This window comes from Acipenser ruthenus, chromosome 35 (assembly GCF_902713425.1).
Source record: "Acipenser ruthenus chromosome 35, fAciRut3.2 maternal haplotype, whole genome shotgun sequence".
NCBI lineage: Eukaryota > Metazoa > Chordata > Actinopteri > Acipenseriformes > Acipenseridae > Acipenser > Acipenser ruthenus.
In genome coordinates, this window is record NC_081223.1 from 7,973,303 (window position 1) to 7,993,446 (window position 20,144).

At 41.0% G+C, this 20,144-nt stretch overlaps 1 long non-coding RNA gene and 1 pseudogene across 1 annotated transcript; one reads left to right on the forward strand and one right to left on the reverse strand.

The window, feature by feature from the left end:
• Nucleotides 1–7,226: 7,226 nt before the first annotated feature.
• Nucleotides 7,227–8,309, reverse strand: LOC131705092 (uncharacterized). The gene is made up of 5 exons (XR_009310177.1): nt 8,199–8,309; nt 7,975–8,116; nt 7,639–7,732; nt 7,453–7,557; nt 7,227–7,362 (listed from the first exon to the last, which is right to left on the reverse strand). It is a non-coding gene; the product is annotated as an uncharacterized LOC131705092 (long non-coding RNA).
• A 3,081-nt stretch (nt 8,310–11,390) lies between these two features.
• LOC131705565 (small nucleolar RNA U3) lies at nt 11,391–11,569 on the forward strand (annotated as a pseudogene).
• Nucleotides 11,570–20,144: the final 8,575 nt, after the last annotated feature.

A 20,144-nucleotide genomic window follows, 5' to 3' on the forward strand; every position in this document is an offset into this window, starting at 1 on the left:
ATTTAATGGTGTATGTTTATTTCATTTCCAGATTATAGCATCTGTGCTCGTGGTAAGTGTGAATCTGATATTTTAATAAAAATGTGACTGTACACTACAATACAATACACATGTACTGTGCGCGTCACAAGAAATGAATACATGTTAACAATGGGGCCTCCTGCAGCTGATGTTGAGAATATGGAATGGGGTATTATTGTATAATAGTGTGAATGAGCTGCTCTTAATAAGAATGCCATCTTCATTTAATACATACTCACATAGTGAGGTGTTCTGTATCCTATGGGAGGGGATATAAAGAAGGAGCCCTGGCTTTGGATTTTGTCAATAATAGAAATGTACAAATAGAGAGACACTCCTTTGAAATATATAGCTCTCTAATACACTACTGAGGCCCTATTCTTGTATAAAGCAGCCACTGCAGTGACTTCAAATGGACTGAACTCAATATATCACTTTTATCTTTCACAGTAAGGTACAGATGCTACTATGGTAAGTAAATGGATTCTACTTTATTTGATGCAGCAATCAGTGGGATTTATTTATGATTTTCAATCAGGGCATGAATTGTTTATCAGTGTAGCTTTGCTGAGAGGCTTCAGTGACACAGTGGCTAGAGTGCAGATGTGCAGTGTGGAAGGTAGTGGGTTTGAGCAGTTCAATGACTAGAGTGCAGAGGTGCAGTGTGGAAGGTAGTGGGTTTGAGCAGTTCAATGACTAGAGTGCAGAGCTGCAGTGTGGAAGGTAGTGGGTTTGAGCAGTTCAATGACTAGAGTGCTGGGCTGCAGTGTGGTTTAGTTGTTTTGACTAGCTCAGTGGTTAGTGCTGGGCTGTAGTATAGGAGTTAATGGGTTTGATAGCTCAGTGTTTAGAGAAAGTGGTGCCCTGCAGAGTGGAAGGCAATGTGCATGCTTGTGGATCTGAGTATTACTTTTTATTCATTAGTCTTTTAGCAGTCGCTTTTCTCCAAAGTGCCTTCGAGACTAGGGGGTGTACTATGCATCAACAACTGCTGCTGCAGTCACTTACAATAGGACTCCAGTTTTACGTTTTGACTTGCTCAGGGTCACACACAGTGAGTGAGTGGCTGAGCCGGGATGTGAACCTCCTGGTATCAAGCCCTTTTCATTAACCACTGGGCCACTGTCCCTGAGTAGCTCAGGGGGTTGAGTTCTGGGCTACAGTGTGGAAGGCAGTGGGTTTAAGAAGCTCTGTGTTAAAAATAGACTGTTCCTAATTTTCTTTTCTTTTTTTGTGTAGCTCATCACTATCACTACTATTTCTACTACCGTCATGGGTACCGCTGCGCTCGCCGTGAGTATGCCTTATTATTTCTGTATACATTGGTTGAGGGATATATTAGAACAATTTGAAATAGAAAAACAAGTGTCATTCCATATCAGTTTAGAACATGAGGTCGACCAGGTCAAATATGGATGGAACTCCAAGAGAGACACAGAATTGTTGGAATAAGTTTTATAACAGATGCCATCCATCATAGTCCTTCAACTGGAAATATCAAGATGGGTTTATGATTCATCTTTCAACTGCATTGTCTCCAACTATTGATCGATTGAGCTCATTCATAACTTATTGGAAAGAGGAAAGTCTAACCTGTCTCCTGCAATCAAGAAATGTATACTTAAACTTATTACATGTGTGTGATCTCATGCTGGAGTAACCAACTCCACAAATAATCCCAGGAGATCTGATGAATGGGATTGCTGCTGTTTTATGGTGTGTGTACAGTAGTTCTCTGTGGGAGGTCATTATGTCAGGGTTGGCTTTGAGTTGAGAAGAAGGGTCCACTGACCTCAATCTCCTGTGGAACTTTTGTCATTTTAGTGAAACAAAGTATAAAAGCAGGGGTCAAAACAGAGGAGCTTTGATCTAGGATTGCTCTGAATAAAACCTCAGAAACATGTTTGGCATTTGAACTAGTATAGAGGGTTTCTGTGTCTTTTATTGATAGGATTGTATTGAGAGGTTGTGGTGGCTCCACAGTTTAGCAGTTGATTCCATACCCTTTGGGATTGTAAAATTGCATGCTGAATTACACAAAGCTTTACTCAAATTTGTAATTTAAAGGAGTGCAATACAAAGAGTGTGGAGGATGCTATCTACACATGGGAGGGAGTTCAATTCTGCAGCTCAGAGTGACACTGATTGTCTATATTATTAGACAATGCTGACCATTACCACCCCACAGTCTCATTACCTAGCTGTGCAATGTTCTGTAGGGTATGGATCAGAACAATAGCTTTTCTGCCCAGGTTGCTGATAATGTCTTCAATTGGTTTCAGACTGGCATACCTACCGCTGCAGGCGATGCCAGCACTACTGAGAAGCAGCAGCGCCCAGGGATCACAGTGCTGGAGTTTACCTGACAGCAGACCTGCAAGCAAAGCTTAAACACACCAGCAACCTTCTTTTGTAGCATTGCTGTAACCTTTCTGTTCTGGTCCCTCTCCCCACACACAGCTACAGCACCCATACTTATTTCTATCAGGCCATTCCCAGTTTGTTTAAAACAGCTGCTCCCTGTTGTGCATTTGGTCAATCTCTTCAAGGATATATAATAGAGAAAACATTGCTTTTCTATTGGGTGATTCCCTACCTCTCATGAAGCAGGTCTTTACATTGTATGGAAAGGTGTCCTTATTTAACGTGTAGTCTCAGATTCTCAGTGAGATCACATGCTCACACATGTTTGAATAGAAATACAACTCCACATGGGCACATATACAAAGCGTTACTTGGAGAGCCTGCTTGATTGATTTGCCTCAGCTCATAATCACTGCACCGAGTCAGGTTTGACCAGTAGACTCATTTCTTCTCCCAGCTCCTCACAGCCACCCTGTGATGTCACAAGTGTCCCGTGACAGGCCTTGTTCACAGACTGACAAAAACATTGTGTTTATATAGAGATTTTCTTCATCTCTCACTTATTTTAAAATCTCTTTATTTGCATTCATGACAACAAATGCTCAAACTGTTGACCAGTATAAATGCTGTCCTGCCAAAACTACAGTATCTGCTGTTACATGAAACTGGGTAAAAGCCTCTCTCTTTCTGTAAAGCTTTTTCAACAATAAAACTATTAGCATCAATGTCTCATTTTGGACTGTTTTATTTCACATTAATATAGATTAGGACTAGCAGAGGACCTAATACTGATCCCTGTGGTACACCACTGGTTACCTCGCTCCATTTTGAGGTTTCTCCTCTAATCAGTACTTTCTGTTTTCTACATGTTAACCACTCCCTAATCCATGTGCATGCATTTCCTTGAATCCCTACTGCGTTCAGTTTGAAAATTAATCTTTTATGCGGGGCTTTGTCAAAAGCTTTCTGGAAATCTAAATAAACCATGCCGTATGCTTTGCAATTATCCATTGTCGATGTTGCATCCTCAAAAAAATCAAGCAGGTTAGTTAGACACGATCTCCCTTTCCTATAACCATGCTGGCTGTCTCCCAGGATATTGTTACCATATAGGTAATTTTCCATTTTGGATCTTATTATAGTTTACATAAGTTTACATATAATAGAAGTCAGGCTTATTGGTCTGTAGTTACCTGGTTCGGTTTTGTCTCCCTTTTTGTGGATTGGTATTACGTTTGCTATTTTCCAGTCTGTTGGTACAACCCCTGTGTCAAGAGACTGTTGCACGATCTTGGTTAGCGGTTTCTAAATAACTTGTTTCATTTCTTTGAGTTCTATTGAGAGGATCTCATCCGGCCCAGGGGATTTGTTTATTTTAAGAGCTCCTAGTCTCTTTAACACTTCTGCCTCTGTTATGCTAGTTATTTAAAACTGGATAGGAACAGGTCAACATGTGGGGCATGTTGTCCGTATCCTCCTTTGTAAAAACATGTGAAAAGCAATCATTTAATATATTTGCTATTTTTGTTTTCTTCGTCTATGATTTTTGCCATTTGTATCTCTTAGACATTTAACCTCCTATTTGAATATTCTCTTGCTGTTATAATATTGAAAAAAAAACATTTTGGAATTGGTTTTAGCCCCCTAAGCAATGTTCATTTGTATCTGTCTCTCTTGGCCTGACAATGTAGAAACATATAGAGAATGTATGGGATAATAAACATCACTGCTGTTTCTCTTAAAGCGTGTTTATTTATTTCTAATACTGGACCCTGTCTTAATACTGTATTACATTCTGAATATGAATAGAGCTGGATTATTAATTGTAGATAATACTTAGCATACCAGATTCATATTTAGCATTAAAAAGTAGTGCATTATTTTGTGTATCAGCCGTCACACGAAGCCGAGCGCAGTGCGGTATACTGTAATGATGCTCCAGTCAGTCTGTCCGGACTGCACCTGAACCAGCTAAAAAACACGAAGCCCCTAATAAGCTAATTTGTAAAAGTTAGTAAAGAATTGCGCTAATATAACGAAGCTAAATTTGAACTCCTAGCTGGAGCAACGAGAGAGGGCGAGAGGGGCGGGGCAGAGAAGGAGGGGGAGACGCTGCTAGGCAACCGGCTCGTGAACATTCCACTCAGCTGAGCAGAGACCGTTAGGATTTAAAAATTCGAACGTTCTGAGCGGCGTTAGGCGCTTCGTTAAATTAACACACCGTTGCTGGCATTTGAATTTTGAAGAAAAATATATTTTAAATACTCAAATAGTGCTGTATTAAAAAAAAAAAAAAATACTTCAGTTCCAGACCGTTTTCCAACAAATAAAATGAGTTACGTATTTATAATAAGTATATTTGTTATGATATTAAGACTAAACAAATGTGCTACAATTTGGTGTATAATTTATTTATCTATTAAATGTTGTAGTATTTCTTTTTTTTAAATATTGTATTGTTTTCACAAAATAACATCCATACATTATCAATTCATCTGCTAGAGTAATCATATCACAAATATTACTCGTCAGTAATTCATACATAGACACGCTGTGGTAACTTCAAGAAGTTAAAATGTAAGGCTGGATTCAAGTTTAACCAAATAAATAAGTAAATACATTAATACTAACATGAAACAAAAATACGTTTTGGTAGCTCATACGTAGGCTTATTTAAAATACAAAATGCGACCTGTTTTAGAAATTGATTTATATATTACCTGCCATTTAAATCTAAATTATATTTAAAACTGTTTGAGGAGCAGACTAGCATAGATGATTTCTAGAATCCATTAATATGTACACCACATTAGCACTCCGAGAAACATAGAAATTGATAATTTGTAAAGAATTAGCTGTGGGATTATAATCAGAATTATGGATGCATGAGTTTTTGATTAAAATATACTCACATGTATTTCTGTTTCATGTTGTAATGTATTTATTAATTTCATTTGAACCCTTTGCTGGTGCCACGGCTTGTCTCTGTATCAATTCACTGATATTTGAGGTTTTGTTTAGTACACACTAGCAGGTGATCTGATAATCTTATTGATGTTATTTTGTGAAAACAATAACACGTTAATACTGCGCTACAAAAAATGACTCGCCGTGTTGTAACTTGTGCGGGTGATGTCACGGGTTGTCATGGCAGCGCCGATCATCACGGGAGGGGTTATCAGTGGTTGTCAGAGAAACGCTGGAGTTCCGCTGGCTTCCGAGGTATCCAACCCGAATATCTAAATCAATACAGTGACAACAAAGGAATGTGACATATAAACCTAATGACTACATTAATGAAGCAGTAATACACGACAGGGTGTGTGTGTTATCATGAGGTAATATCACCACGCCTTGGGTGCGTTGGGAGGCACTAGACGAAGTCGAGTTCTTCAACCGCCCAGGAAGTGGTGATATATCTCATGATAACACACAGACCCTGGAGTGTATTATTGCTATTATTAAATGGGTCTAGGAGTGTGTTGTAGTTGGTAAATAAAAAAGACTTTAAACTGTATTTTAATAATTTCTATTTGTGTCACCTTCCACTGAGAGAAGTAGTTCCACAGTAACTAAAAATGGTTAGATTAACAATTAAACATTTGATTTTAATCCGATTTGTATAATATTTTCTTTTTCGGCGCTTCGCTAATAGTTTCTTGTTTAGTCTTTGTAGATATTGAAGTGGATCATTGTTTCAACGTGTATGTCTGGGTTTTGTCCAGTAGATGGCGCTGCTGCTGTGATGTTTTGTTTAGCAGAATGCAGTTCACGTACCGTGTTACAAACGGGACGGCGCTGCACAGAGCGGTACAAACTGTGCAATTAAAATCTCCGGTAGTACTACAGACGGGCCGCCGATAGTCATCTCCGATTAACCCAACATGAATATAAATACAAACCCAGTCTGTTTCAAAGAGCACTCAGAGTGACGACGCCAGAGAGTCTGCGAGCAGGTTTAATAATATGAATGTGTCTGATCGAGTCTCGCATCAAACTCAGCGTCCTCTATATTATAAACACATTACACAAGGGGTTGCCAGCGGGGGTAGTGAATTCACCTCTAATAACTCAGCGCTCTCTTTCTCTCTATATCTAGTCCTCCTGTTTTACCAAACAGCTCAAAGAATGGAACTTCTGGTTCGGACTGGTACGCGGATCTAAAGATTCCCCGCATCGGGTGTACCGGTTTGTTATGGAACGTGTTTCGTAAAATGAGTTTATCCAGTAACAGACTATATAAACCACAGTGAAAAACAAACAAGAGAACATGTTGCCAAGTAGTGGCTTGTTTAACTAGTTCCTCATAAAATAAGACTCAGTTGTACACACCGTATTAAAAACTGAAAAGCTAAACTAATAACTGACTTGGAGCTCTCACCAGGGACCACTTCCAGTAAAAGACGTATAAACCGCCGTGAACAAAATGAAAACTTGCATTCATAACAGAAAAAAAATAAAATAAATAACAGCCCATATAAATCTACACACTTTTTGTGATGCTATAACGTGGTATTACATATAATGAGTGTTGTTAATTTCACCCTAAACTTTGCATACTGAAAGGAGCATGTCAAAGCAAGAAGGAATATAAAAATAAGGTTATAGCTCAATGGAGGAGGAAAATTTTTGCCCCTGGATTCACAATGAATCAGTGAAGGGTCCTTGAGTAACACACCATATTGAGAATGGCCTGATCAGGAAACAAGCAAAGCATTCAATACAGTAAGAGGAGAGAATCCCATTAACATGGCCATTCTGACACACACCAATATATTATCTATGTAGAATTAGTCAAGCACCCACCAAAAACAAAAATAAAAATCCACACACAATCCAAACAACCTTCACAAACAAGATTTATTTACTAATACACACTTTTGGGCATTTTCCAAATATATACAACTCCAGCTACAAAGACAGCCACTGAACACACACCCATTGCAGCTCCCAGAAGGGACCACACATTGAATTTGCCTGCAAGAGAAGAAAGAAATAGTTAGTGGAATATAGAGATAGTTATATATTTTATTTGAACTGCAATTGTGTTCACATCATGCATATTACCGCTTCTAGGCATAAAGTGAAGGGATCCATCTCTCTTCAGCTCAATTGGTCCAGAAGACACAAACACCTTTACTGCACCACCATCCATCCCTTCAGCACTGCGACCTACAGGAGGAATCCTTCAAAACAAATGGACAAAAATGCATGCAAAATGTCCCCCCTCCTCCCAACAGACAGAGCTCTTACCAAGCCTCTGTTTCCCTGGAATGCACCGTCTGCTACAGAGGCTGTCTGATGGCCGGTTTGAATCACATATCACAACACTGCAGTGGAAGTAAATCTGAAAGACAGTACACCTTGTCAAGTAAAACAAGAATCAATATCAGGCAGGACCATCATCCAATGAAGATTACTGAATTGAAAAACAAATATATTGCATCATAGTAAGTGTTTCTTGCAAATGTGCAGTTATGTTTTCATTCCAACTCACTAAAGATTTGAGCACAGTGACCATTGCTGCTTGCAAAGCAATCCAAACCACACATTGTGGTACAAGATCCCCATACCAACACTCCACTTTACCTGTCCTTTCAGTGCATCCCGGCCACTTGTGAAGGAAAACATTTTCACTTCAAACCTTTTCAGATGGGAAGGGAACGGCACTCTTGCATTGCTGGAGACTGGGTGAAAGATGGTCAAGTACTCATCTGCAGAGTTCTCACAGCTAGAAAGAAGGTCAGGAGCACATCAGCCACAACTCCAATTCCTAGGTTTTGTAGCAGCAATATCATATTCCAGCATCTTACCTGTCCACAACAACATCCCACTTTGGAGAGCTATTCCTGTCAGCAGAATAGGTTGCCCAGCAGTTCTCCAAAAACAATTCAGCCTGTGGATCCCTGACTGAAATGTTGATTCAGTAGTTCGGGACAAACACCAATCACAAAATGTTTTAGTACAAATATTTATTGTAGAGAATGCGGAGTATGCGATTTTACAGAAAAGTATGCTGTATATACACATTCATTTGGCATCAAACCTAACTTGACTGGACGAGGCTGAGACCCCCATTGATAAAACATAAAAATTGTTATTAAGAAAGGTGGAGATGGGGAGGTGGTGGGTTACGATGAAATCAAAACGCAACTGAGAGATAAGTGAAGAGGGTATTTATAGTGCTAACAATTTAAATTGGCTAATGTGTAAATTGAATGATTCAATTTGGTGATGCGGAGATTGGTGTCTGACCCTCCTCCCGAACTTTAATTATAAATTTCATTAATCGTAGGACATAGTTTCCGTATGTGACTGGAAGTTCAAATTGAATGAAATGGACTTTGAAAATTGTATTAAGTGCCTTGATGAAGTTGGGGGCAAATGAGGAAGTGCAAATCCGGGAACAAGAAGGTTGCAGGAATGGCCTGATGCAGGGAAGCTGGAAAATGAATGTGACGGTGGATTCTTAACATCTCAGAAGGATGATAAGCATGGCTTCATGACTAGATCCTCAAAGGGAGGGGTTTTGATTTGAAAAAATAAAGTTAATATATGAAACAAAAGAGGTTGAAGCAGGAGGGGACTGAGAATCCCTTGAAATGACAACGAACTGCAGGAATTGATTTGAAGGTTTAGAGTGTGCGAGATTCGCAGCGATAGCAAATCATCTTAAATTATGTAGAGCTTGTGGTGTTATGCCGCCATGTAGAGGTTGCGATTGGAATTTAAATTATTGTCTTCAGTGAAGCAGGGTAGCATATATTTAGTTAATGCGATTAAAATCCTCGTCTATGAATAAAACATTTGCTTTTGAACAGTTAGTGATGATATAAGTAAGTTAACGTAGGTCTAGAAGAGGAGCCTGCAGTATTTAGATGTCACAATTCGGCGAGTTGAAGCTCTCATGTTGCAAAAGCGCAGCAGCTGGAGCCAGAAGATTGCAGTAGTGAGGCACAGGCTCGCATTGCCTGTTAAAGCTGCCTGGTCGCCATGGCAACTTACCACTCCCAGGAGTCACTCGATGAGGCGTTGCCGTGGTAACCATGGTCTGTGAGTCTTTCTGATGAAAACGCAGAGCAAACTGAGAATGACGCTGCGCTTTGAAAAGCGCTGTAGCTGCGCTGGAGACTGGAGGGAGCAGAAAAGACTAACGCTGAAGCTCCTGCAGAAAAATACAAAAGCTGAATGATGAAAAGAATCACCTGAGCAGGTAGGAAAATAGCTGATAGATGGCCTTCAGTGAAAGGAGCGAACAACAAAAAACAAACACAGACGAAGGGCGGAAGCAGTGCTGGGTGTATAAATAGAAAAGAAGGAGAGATTGACATGCAAGCTACCTAACGGGATTGCCCATACCGCTCTGGTCACGCCCTTTTTACCGGACCAAACACAGCAGCACAAGATAATGGCAGAGAGACTGGAATTTGATTGAAATTTGTTTGTCACCATATAATCAATAAATTGTATAAATAAATGTCCGGAGACATTCAAATCCAAGCACGTTAAAAAACAAAATAGAGTGGTATAGAAACAAAGACGGCTTTTACCTCGACGTGATTTGAACACGCAACCTTCTAATCTGGAGTCAGACGTGCTACCGTTGCGCCACGAAGTTCTGGCGGAGTGCACACCGTGACATGAAAGAATGCAATAATGTGTTAATTTATCAACAAAAGAAACAAAAATAAAAGTGTATATTTATTTGTGAATAAACTATCTTGCTTATACGATGGGACCAGAGACCTTACATCGGCAATCTAATGAGAGGAAAACCCCAGAGAGACTTTGTCTTGACCAGGGATTAATATAATTTATAAACAAACTGCGATGGTTCCACGCGATGGGAATGTGAATAGAGTCAGTTATATATATATATGTATATATATATATATATATATATATATATATATATATATATATATATATATATATATATATATATATATATATATTTCATTTAACTGTCGCTTTATTATCATAATGAAAACACATTACACATGACCACAGTTCTGTAACAAAATGACATTATCAAAGCCATAACCATACCGGGAGTCGAACCTGGGCCGCCTGGGTGAAAACCAGGAATCCTAACCGCTAGACCATATGGGAAGCTGAGTAGCATACTCATGGACATGCAACAGTAGCTAGTATACAGTACAATGATTGGTAAAAACCACAAAAACTGATACTTCATTACAAACACGTTACAAATGAAAGCAAACTTCAAGCCATATATATTTATTCTCAATTAACACAATCTCTTCAATTGCTAAAAAATATATTAAAAAATCTCCCTTTGTGTTTCTCAGAAGACATACGATGGAGGGCGCACTGCAGTTTTTCAGTCTGGGGAATATTACAAATTAGCGGACTGTGCTTTAAAATACACATGTAGGACGGGCGACTCTGTTACAAAGAATTGTCACACTGTATGTATCTCCATAATGCGTTGGGACTAAATACACAGATACATTAAAACTATTTGGAAAATGCAGGCATCTATCCCGTTACCTCTCGCATGCTAAGCGAGCGCTCTACCATTTGAGCTAATTCCTCTTGAATTGTGCGAGCGATTCTCATAGGCTACATCGCAGCTTGATATGAGCAATTCAGATTGTCATAAATTTTGTATTGGCAATGTAGTATGACATTTGCAAATTCAAAAAATAAATTAACTAAATAGCAAATATTTCGACTACAGGTATGTTTTCAATTTCTTCAATAAGTAGTCTCAGCTTGTTGATTGAGTCTCTTTAAAATCCACCTCTGTGTCCCGATGCAGCAGCGCTGTGTGCTGTGGCTCGAGCTTGTTTGACGAGGCAGGCAATGCAAAAATGCCAAAACTTGCTTTTGTATCACATGACAAACTTAAGGTCTGCTTTAACGGCTTGGCTGTCTCAAGTTAGTTTGTATTGTTAATGTAACACCTCGTTGTTGCCCAGTCATTGTATCATATGAAGTAGAGCTTGTCAGTCGGGGGCGACGGTCTACAAATAAAAGCTAAGACTTTATTTGCAAGGATCATTTCTAGAGTGAAACATGTTTTGAAGGGATTGGTCTTGGTATCCACCAGGAGGACTGGGAGTGTTTTCTTCTCAGCACCGAGCTGACAATGAGTGTTGTTTTCGGGTACCTGCTCGCTGCTAGTGTTGTTGAAGGAAGGAGACACATTTTGAGTGCGTATCTCATACTGGTAGAAACGCAGAAAAAAAGAAACCATCAAGCCTACAATTGTTCAGTTGTTTAAATCAATAAGCAAATTTCAAATTGATCAATGCTAATCTTAAAACAATTTAAGAGCACTTTAAATAGGCCTTGACTAATATAAACATATAGTAATGTGATTTGCACTACGCAGGACTAGATGAGCTTAAATAAAGACATTACATCTGAAAATAACTTGTGCTTACCCCCACTTACAAGGAAAGTGTCAAACATTGTATTCGTTCTCAAAACGTGTTAGATAATGTAAACAGCAGTTGGAGAATGCCGATGTCGATCATCCTAGCATGTTAAACGAGAGCATTTCTCATGTAAGCTACTTGCAGCCATAGATCGTTTATACTGTTCTCAATGGTCCGTATCCCAGCCTGAGACCACGATCCAGTGGCCGACCGAGATGTTTTTCAAAGTAATATGTTATTTGGAATATTAAAACAATCAAGTTAAATAACAGATGTTTGGGCACAACATATTTTTCAGTGACTTCAACAAGTAGTCTGTTTACAACAAAAATGCAACCATGTGTTAGGAACGCTATTTTAGTCCGATTTAAAATGGAAATTAAAATGGTATTGAGAGCTGACAAGAGTTTTGTATCAGCTGTTGATTTCCTTGAAACACTCTTTTATAGTAAAATGAACACATTTTATTCCTTTTAAAAATAAGTAAAAGTGAACTGTCAGAAGTGGGATTTGAACCCACACCTCCATTCAGAGACCAGAACACACAATTCGTTGGCAAGAGTCCTTGAGTCTGGCCCCTTAGAACACTCGGCCATCCTGACAACCTGCGTTTATTATAGTAGAAAACCGCATTATTTATTTCAGCACAGCCTAGGGTTGTCATATCAAGGCCTGATCGGGTTTATTACGCACATACCAACTGTTGCTCCATGAATGATGTAATGACAAGTGTATTGTCAATAGAGCAGTTAGCAGTTGTGCCAGTCCCCTTGCAAAGTGAGGTGGAACCCATTTAAGGGTGGGCATATAATAGTGGTCAGTCTACAGGAACCAGGGACTGAGGCAGATAGGCAAGTTCCTGCTTCAAGTAATCTTTAATTAACTACATTTGGTAACTTTGTAAGGTGGTGTTTGAATTAGCTGAGTTGGTGTGTGATTAGTACCAGGTGAGTGGTTTAATTGAATAGAAGTTGTTTTGCTATCTGATTGGTTTCCACGCAGTTGTTTTTTATATATTAAGCAGCCTATTTTAGCGCCAGCTAGAAGCGCCAGCCAACTGAAGAGCCTCAACAAAAGAGCCGGGAGTCCAGCTGTGGGAGTCCAGCAAGGGGAGGCCTGCACTGAGACGCTGTTCCAATAGATCCAAACCTAACGGGGCTCTAGAAGAAGCTATCTACTAGTCAGGTCTGTACCCTCCACCCTACTGCTCCTACTGTGCCTTTTGTCCTGCTTGTCCTGCTATGACTGTCTCTCACATCCCTGTTCTGTCCTCCCGTCCTCGTCCTCTGCCCTCCCTCCGCTGCTGCTCCTCCAACTCCTCTAACCTCATTTCTCTGCCTCTCCCCCCCTCCCGCACACTCTCTGGTGCACTCTGGAACTGTCACTCTTCTGCTAACAAAGCTGATTTCATATCTGCCTTTGCCTCCCACCTCTCGCTGGATTTCCTTGCTCTCACTGAAACCTGGCTGTCCCCTGATAACACTGTTACTCCTGCTGCCCTGTCCTCTCTCTACGTCCTGTCCCATACCCCGTGTCTCACTGGACGGGGAGGTGGGACGGGTCTTCTCCTCTCTCCCTACTTACTCTTTTCTGTCCCCTCCGATCTCATCTCACTCTCTGTCAATACCTTTGAATTTCATGCAGTCCAACTAACCTTTCCCGGTCAACTCCTGCTCATTGTTCTGTACCGCCCCCCTGGGCCTCTCACTCACTTTCTGGATGAACTCGACTATCTACTCTCCTCCCTCCCCTCCCTGTCTACCCCGACTGTCCTGTTGGGTGACTTCAACATCCATCTCTCCAACCCCAGCCACTCTGCTGGATTCCTCCCTCTCCTGCACTCCTTCGACTTCTGTCTCTCTCCATCCCCCCCTACCCACAAAGCTGGCCGTCAACTGGACCTCACCTTCTCCAGGGCCTGCTGCCCCTCCACCTTCTCTGTCACCCCCCTGGACCTCTCTGATCACTATTTCATCTCTTTTTCTCTGTCTCTCCCCCCTCTCCCTGCTCCTCCTAACCCCACTGTCGCCTCTCGCCGTAACCTCCGCTCTCTCTCCCCCTCTGTCCTTGCCTCCACTGCTCTCTCTCACCTCCCTCCTATTGACTCCTTTTCACAACTCTCCGTAGACTCTGCTACCTCCACCCTCTTCTCCTCACTCACCTCCTCCCTCGACTCCCTCTGTCCCCTCACCTCCCGTCCTGCTCGCCCCTCCCCTCCCCATCCCTGGCTCTCCTCTGCGCTCCGCTCGGCAAGAATCACACTGCGATCTGCTGAAAAGAAATGGAAGAGAACCAAACTCCCTGCTGCCCTAGACCTTTACCGCACTCTCCTCTCCTCCTTCTCCTCTACTCTCTCCTCTGCTAAATGTGCTTATTTCCAATCTGTAATCCAAGCCTCCACTAACAACTCACGTAAACTATTCTCTACCTTCTCCTCCCTCCTAAACCCTCCCCCCTCCTCCTCCCTCCTCTATCTCCCCTGATGACTTTGCCTCCTTCTTCTCTTCTAAAATTTCAGATATCCGCAAACTCTTTAACACCTCTCCCTCCCCCGCACCCCCTCCCGCTCCAACTCCTACACCCACTGCAACCCCTACTAACTCACCCTCCTTCTCCACCTTCTTGCCCCTCTCAGACTCTGACCTCTCCTCCCTGCTCCAGGGTCACAAACCCACCACGTGTGCCTTGGACCCCCTCCCCACTCACCTCTTTCAAGCTGCTGCTCCTGCTCTACTCCCCTTCATCTCCTCCCTCCTCAACACCTCTCTACTTTCTGGTATCTTTCCATCTGCCTTCAAAAAAGCCTCTATCACTCCCCTCCTCAAAAAACCTACCCTCGACCCCACCTCCCTCCAGAGCTACCGTCCTGTCTCCCTCCTACCCTTCCTCTCCAAAACCCTCGAGCGGACTGTACACCGCCAGCTCTCTGCTTTCCTGTCCAACCACTCTCTGCTTGACCCTCTCCAATCTGGTTTACGCTCTGCTCACTCCACTGAAACCGCCCTCCTGTCTGTCACCAACTCACTTAAATGTGCCCAAGCTGCCTCTCTCTCCTCTGTCCTAATTCTCCTTGACCTCTCTGCTGCCTTTGACACTGTTGATCACTCTATTCTACTATCATCTCTTGCTGACCTGGGGATCTCTGGCACTGCTCTGGCCTGGTTCTCCTCCTACCTCTCCAACCGCACTTACCAGGTAACCTGGCGTGGAGCAACCTCCACACCTCACCCTCTCTTAACTGGAGTCCCCCAAGGGTCAGTCTTGGGTCCTCTCCTGTTCTCTCTCTACACCCGCTCCCTGGGCCCCCTCATCGCATCCTATGGTTTCTCATACCATTTCTATGCTGATGATGCTCAGATTTTCCTCTCCTTCCCCACCTCTGACTCTACCATCTCCTCCCGTATCTCTACCTGTCTATCTGCTATTTCCTCCTGGATGCACTCACATCACCTCAAACTCAACCTCTCTAAATCTGACCTCCTTTTCTTTCCCTCCTCCTCCCCCTCCTCTGATCTCTCTATCTCTGTTCCTCTGGAATCTACCACACTCTCTCCCTCTTCCTCCGCTAAGAACCTTGGAGTCACCCTGGAACCCTGCCTCTCTTATTCCCAGCACATCTCCACTCTGGCACGCACTTGCCGATTCTTCCTGAGCAACATCCGAAGAATCCGACCCTTCCTCACCAACTATGCTACCCAGCTCCTGGTCCAGGCCCTGGTACTCTCCCGCCTAGACTACTGCAACTCCCTCCTGGCTGGCCTCCCTGCGTCCGCCACCCGTCCGCTCCAGCTCATCCAGAACTCTGCTGCCCGCCTGGTGTTCTCTCTGCCTCGCTTCGCCCACGCTACTCCACTACTCCGCTCGCTCCACTGGCTCCCAATCACCGCTCGCATCCAGTTCAAGACTCTTGTACTAGCCTACAGATGCCTTGACCAGACTGCACCCAGCTACCTCCAGACCCTCATCTCTCCCTACACCCCCACTCGACCTCTCCACTCCACCTGCACTAGAAGACTAGCTCTACCTCCGCTACGCTCCCCTGCCTCCAAAGCCCGCTCCTTCTCCACCCTTGCTCCGCAGTGGTGGAATGACCTTCCTACAGATGTCAGGACTGCCCAGTCCCTGACCACATTCTGGCGCCTCCTTAAGACTCACCTCTTCAAAGAGCACCTGTAGAACTCCTCTGTTTGTATCCTGGGACACTATCACCCTTCATGTAAATGTGCTTTATTTTGCTCTTATCAGCCCCCTATTTTACTGCATTTAATCCTGTACTTCAGAATACTGTATTCTGCCAAGTTTTTAACCTGTAGTACTTTGTATTTAATCACATCCTGATGTAACTATCACTATTTAATCATAACCTGATGTAACTATCTCTATTATCTGCTGTATTATTGAATTGTGGTATGTCACACTTGTACTTTGCTTGAACAAAAGTTATTGTATTTCTTGCTCTTATTGTATTACTTGTATTGTAACGCTTGAAATGTTTTTGCTTACGATTGTAAGTCGCCCTGGATAAGGGCGTCTGCTAAGAAATAAATAATAATAATAATAAAAAAGAAACGGATTGAAGCCAACCCAAAAAAGTAAGATTATTTATGTCAATATCGTTATAGTTACAAACGATGCACACATTTTACAATAGCAATTGCTATTTGACAATGACCAATAAGTAATTATGTTGCAATTGAGAGGAACGGTAGTTCTTCGCACAAGTTAGAAAAACTTGTTTGAAACTACCGAGTGTCTCTATACAGCTCAAAGAGTTTGACTGTTTTTAACATGTTGCAGCGGCAGAACTAAATCACTTAGAATTACCATCTGTATCAGTATCAAAAGTCTGAAACTTTCTTACCTCTAATGTGAAAAAACGTACATACCTCTTATACACAATGAGAAATAAGTCGTCAAACTAAGGTAAAATTATTCTCCTTCTTCCTCTTCCGTCTACGTTTTAAGGGTGTGTAGCAACTATTCAAACAGAAAAGCTAAATAACTGGACATCTACCAATCATGTGATTCCACATGTTGGTCAGCGTCAAAACAAACCAGGGTGTGCAGGCAGTTTGATATCTACACCATTTATATTAAAGAAATTATGTATGTTTTAAAACAGCACATATCGAAGGAGGGAAAAAGATAATACAGTGGTTTGAAGTTGAAACATGACGTTCTTGAAGAGCACACGACCTTGAAATACGTTCATTTTTTAAGCTTACATCCAAGCCTGACCAGCTTTCGCTGAAAACCTGAAGGTGCTGCTCGATTCTAGAAATTTTCGATTTCCTGTTTGAAAATTTCTAGTTTCCTGTTTGGTAGATACCATAGAATGGAATTGCACACAAGAGTGGCATGTAGCTTCCTTGTCTAAATCTCTGAACTCTGATTAATTGTAGTTCCTCGTTTAATTAAATATAAAGGAATAATTTATTTGGTAGAAATAAATAAATGATTTAAACAAATGCATAGAGGAATAAATACATTTAGAAATAAATATTTTTAAATGAATAAATGTAGAAATGAACACATGTTTATATTATAAATGTATTAATAAATAGCAAGCTAGAAAACTACATGTCATATTAATTGATTTGGCGTCTTATTTGAGAAAATACTGAACGACAAAAACCAGATTCCAAACATAAGAGTCACCAGAATCGGCTTTGATGACACAAAGTCGTATGACACGAACCCTAAGAATTTGATACCAGATTCATTGTCGCTTAGAAACAACTGCAGCCTCCCTGCCTCCCTGCCTCAATACAAATAATACCAAATGAAAAATCGAATTACATGTATTTAAAATGAATGGTCTCATCCAGGGCTGACTCGTTTAGATGTTCGAGAGATCTAGGTGTACTGGACAAATCTACTGGATTTTTTCCATGTCGTAATTGTGCCGCCTGTGATAATGCATTTAAAACTAAGACAATGCACAAGCCATACAACGAAAAAAACAGTACAGTATCTTACAAGTGCTTGTGCTTTAACTCATGTCATTTATGTGATTTCTTGTCCTTTTGCAATACGGTGGTAAAACTACTAGACTGTTACAATTGCGCATTAATGAGCGAGCATAAAAGTTCACTTTTATGTTCAGGAGAAAATATATTCATCCACCACTAGCTAGACATTTTGTAGATGCCAAACATTCCGTTTCAGATCTTAAATTCTGTGTCATACAAAAAATCATTTCAGGATCGCAGTGGTGGTAATCTCGATCAAAAACTATTACAATGTGAATCAAAATGGACCTTCTATCTCCATACGGTACAACCTGAGGAATTAAATGAAGAGCTAGGATTATCATGTTTTCTGTGATATAATGCGCAAGGATTCTTGTCTTTCATAAGAGCCGAAATAAATAAGGCCTTCTGCATGTAAAGCAGACGTGATAACCACTACACTATGGAACCTTGACGAAACAGTGGTGGTGCTCCTACATTATTGTCTACATGCAGCATCTCAAATAATTACAGTGTCATTTATCAGACCCTTCGGCGTTGTCTTTTGAAGAATTAAACCTGCCAGACCGAACGCAAGCTAACATTCAATCAATCAATCAATTAATCCTATATATTTTCTATAGCGCCCCATATGCGCTTCACAAAATCTACTTAAAAACAAGAAAATATCTAATTGTAAGCCTGGTCGAACAAAATAAGTCTTCAGTGTATTTTTAAACAAAGAGCGCTTTCCACAATTTAAGATGCTTTAGAGACTGAATATTGAAATTTGCAGCCGAAACTGGGGGATAAACATGCCTGTGATGAAAGTGGGCAGAAAAGTTGCATACTTTGCATACCGTATTTGGGAGAAAAGAAAACGGATCATCTCTGATTTGCAACGTTTCCATGGTTCGGCCCGGCCACTGCCGTGTGACACATTAAAACGATGAGTTCAGTTTTTTTTTTTTCTGCTGCTTGGTAATTCTGTCAAAAAGCAGCTGTAGCAAAGTTGCGCAGCGGAAGCGTGCTGGGCCCATAACCTAGAGGTCGATGAATCGAAACCATCCTCTGCTAGCTTGTTTTTCTTCTGTTAGCAAAGTAGTTTTTCTAAAATATTAACTGAAGGCAATTAATTAATATTACATTTCGCAATCAAGGATAATATAATGTGCAACTTGTCTATCATAAGAGCTGAAATAAATTATAGCGCTTTGAGATTATATATGTTACTAGCGGACTGTTTAGAAATGTACTTAATTATATTACAACTGTTCTAAAAATAAATGTTATCTCGAAAAAGGAGCCTTCTCAAGCCGAAATAGCTCAGTTGGGAGAGCGTTAGACTGAAGATCTGAAGGTCCCTGGTTTCGGCAAACAGCAAGAATATTTTTGTTTTGTATTATTTTGAACTAAAAAACAGAACACATGTATTTTTCTTCAGTGTAATTGGAGGAAATAATAACGTATTACTGTGCCATTTTCTAATGTGATTAAGAAATGCAAAGAGCACCGTCCCTGCGTGGGCTTGAACCACCAACCTTTCGAACAACCGAACGCGCTAACCAATTGCGCAACAGAGACCAAACTGCTCAGCCGAAACTGAGACCACATCTAAGAAGAAAGCAACACTGGGCAGGAAAGTGTAATCACAATTGCATGTATTCAACCCAATGCAAGAAAACTTCTAGCCATTTATATATATTCCCAAATAACATAAACTCTTCCATTGCTAAAAAAAAATATAAAAAAATCTCCCTTTGTGCTTCTCGGAAGGCATACGAAGAAGTCTTAGGGAGGGTAAAGAGGAAAATGGATTATTGGAAGTTAAGAAGGCTATCGCTAGAGGGGAAACTATTAAATATAAAAATGGTACTGATGCCAATGCTGCTGTATGTAGCAAGGGTGTTCCCACCTGATGTTGCATCAGGTAGAACATTACATAGACAATTGTTTCGGTTTTTTTGGGGAGAGAAATTTGAGAAGGTCAAGAGAGAATCAGTAATCTTACAAGGGAATCAGGGTGGTAAGGGCTTTCCAAATGTCATTTATTTTCTATGGGTCCGTTGTGTATGTCACATGATGAAGGCAATTATTGAAGTGAATAAAAAAATAGAGTGTTTTTTGCTAGGTTTTATTTTGGACAGTTTTTGAGGAGAATGGGTATACTGAAATTAACGAATACTGTGCCATACAGTCAGGATATGCCTTTTGTGTACAGGAAGGCCATGAATTTTATTATACAAAATAATGTGTGTAAAGCGATGGAAGCCGAGTGGTCAGCAAAGAAATTGATTAAAAAGAAGGAGGCAAGTGGAAAATTACGTAGAATAGGCTTATTGAGTGACAAAGACTCAGAAATGGTATGGAACAATGTAAATTATTTTAGATTAAGTAATAA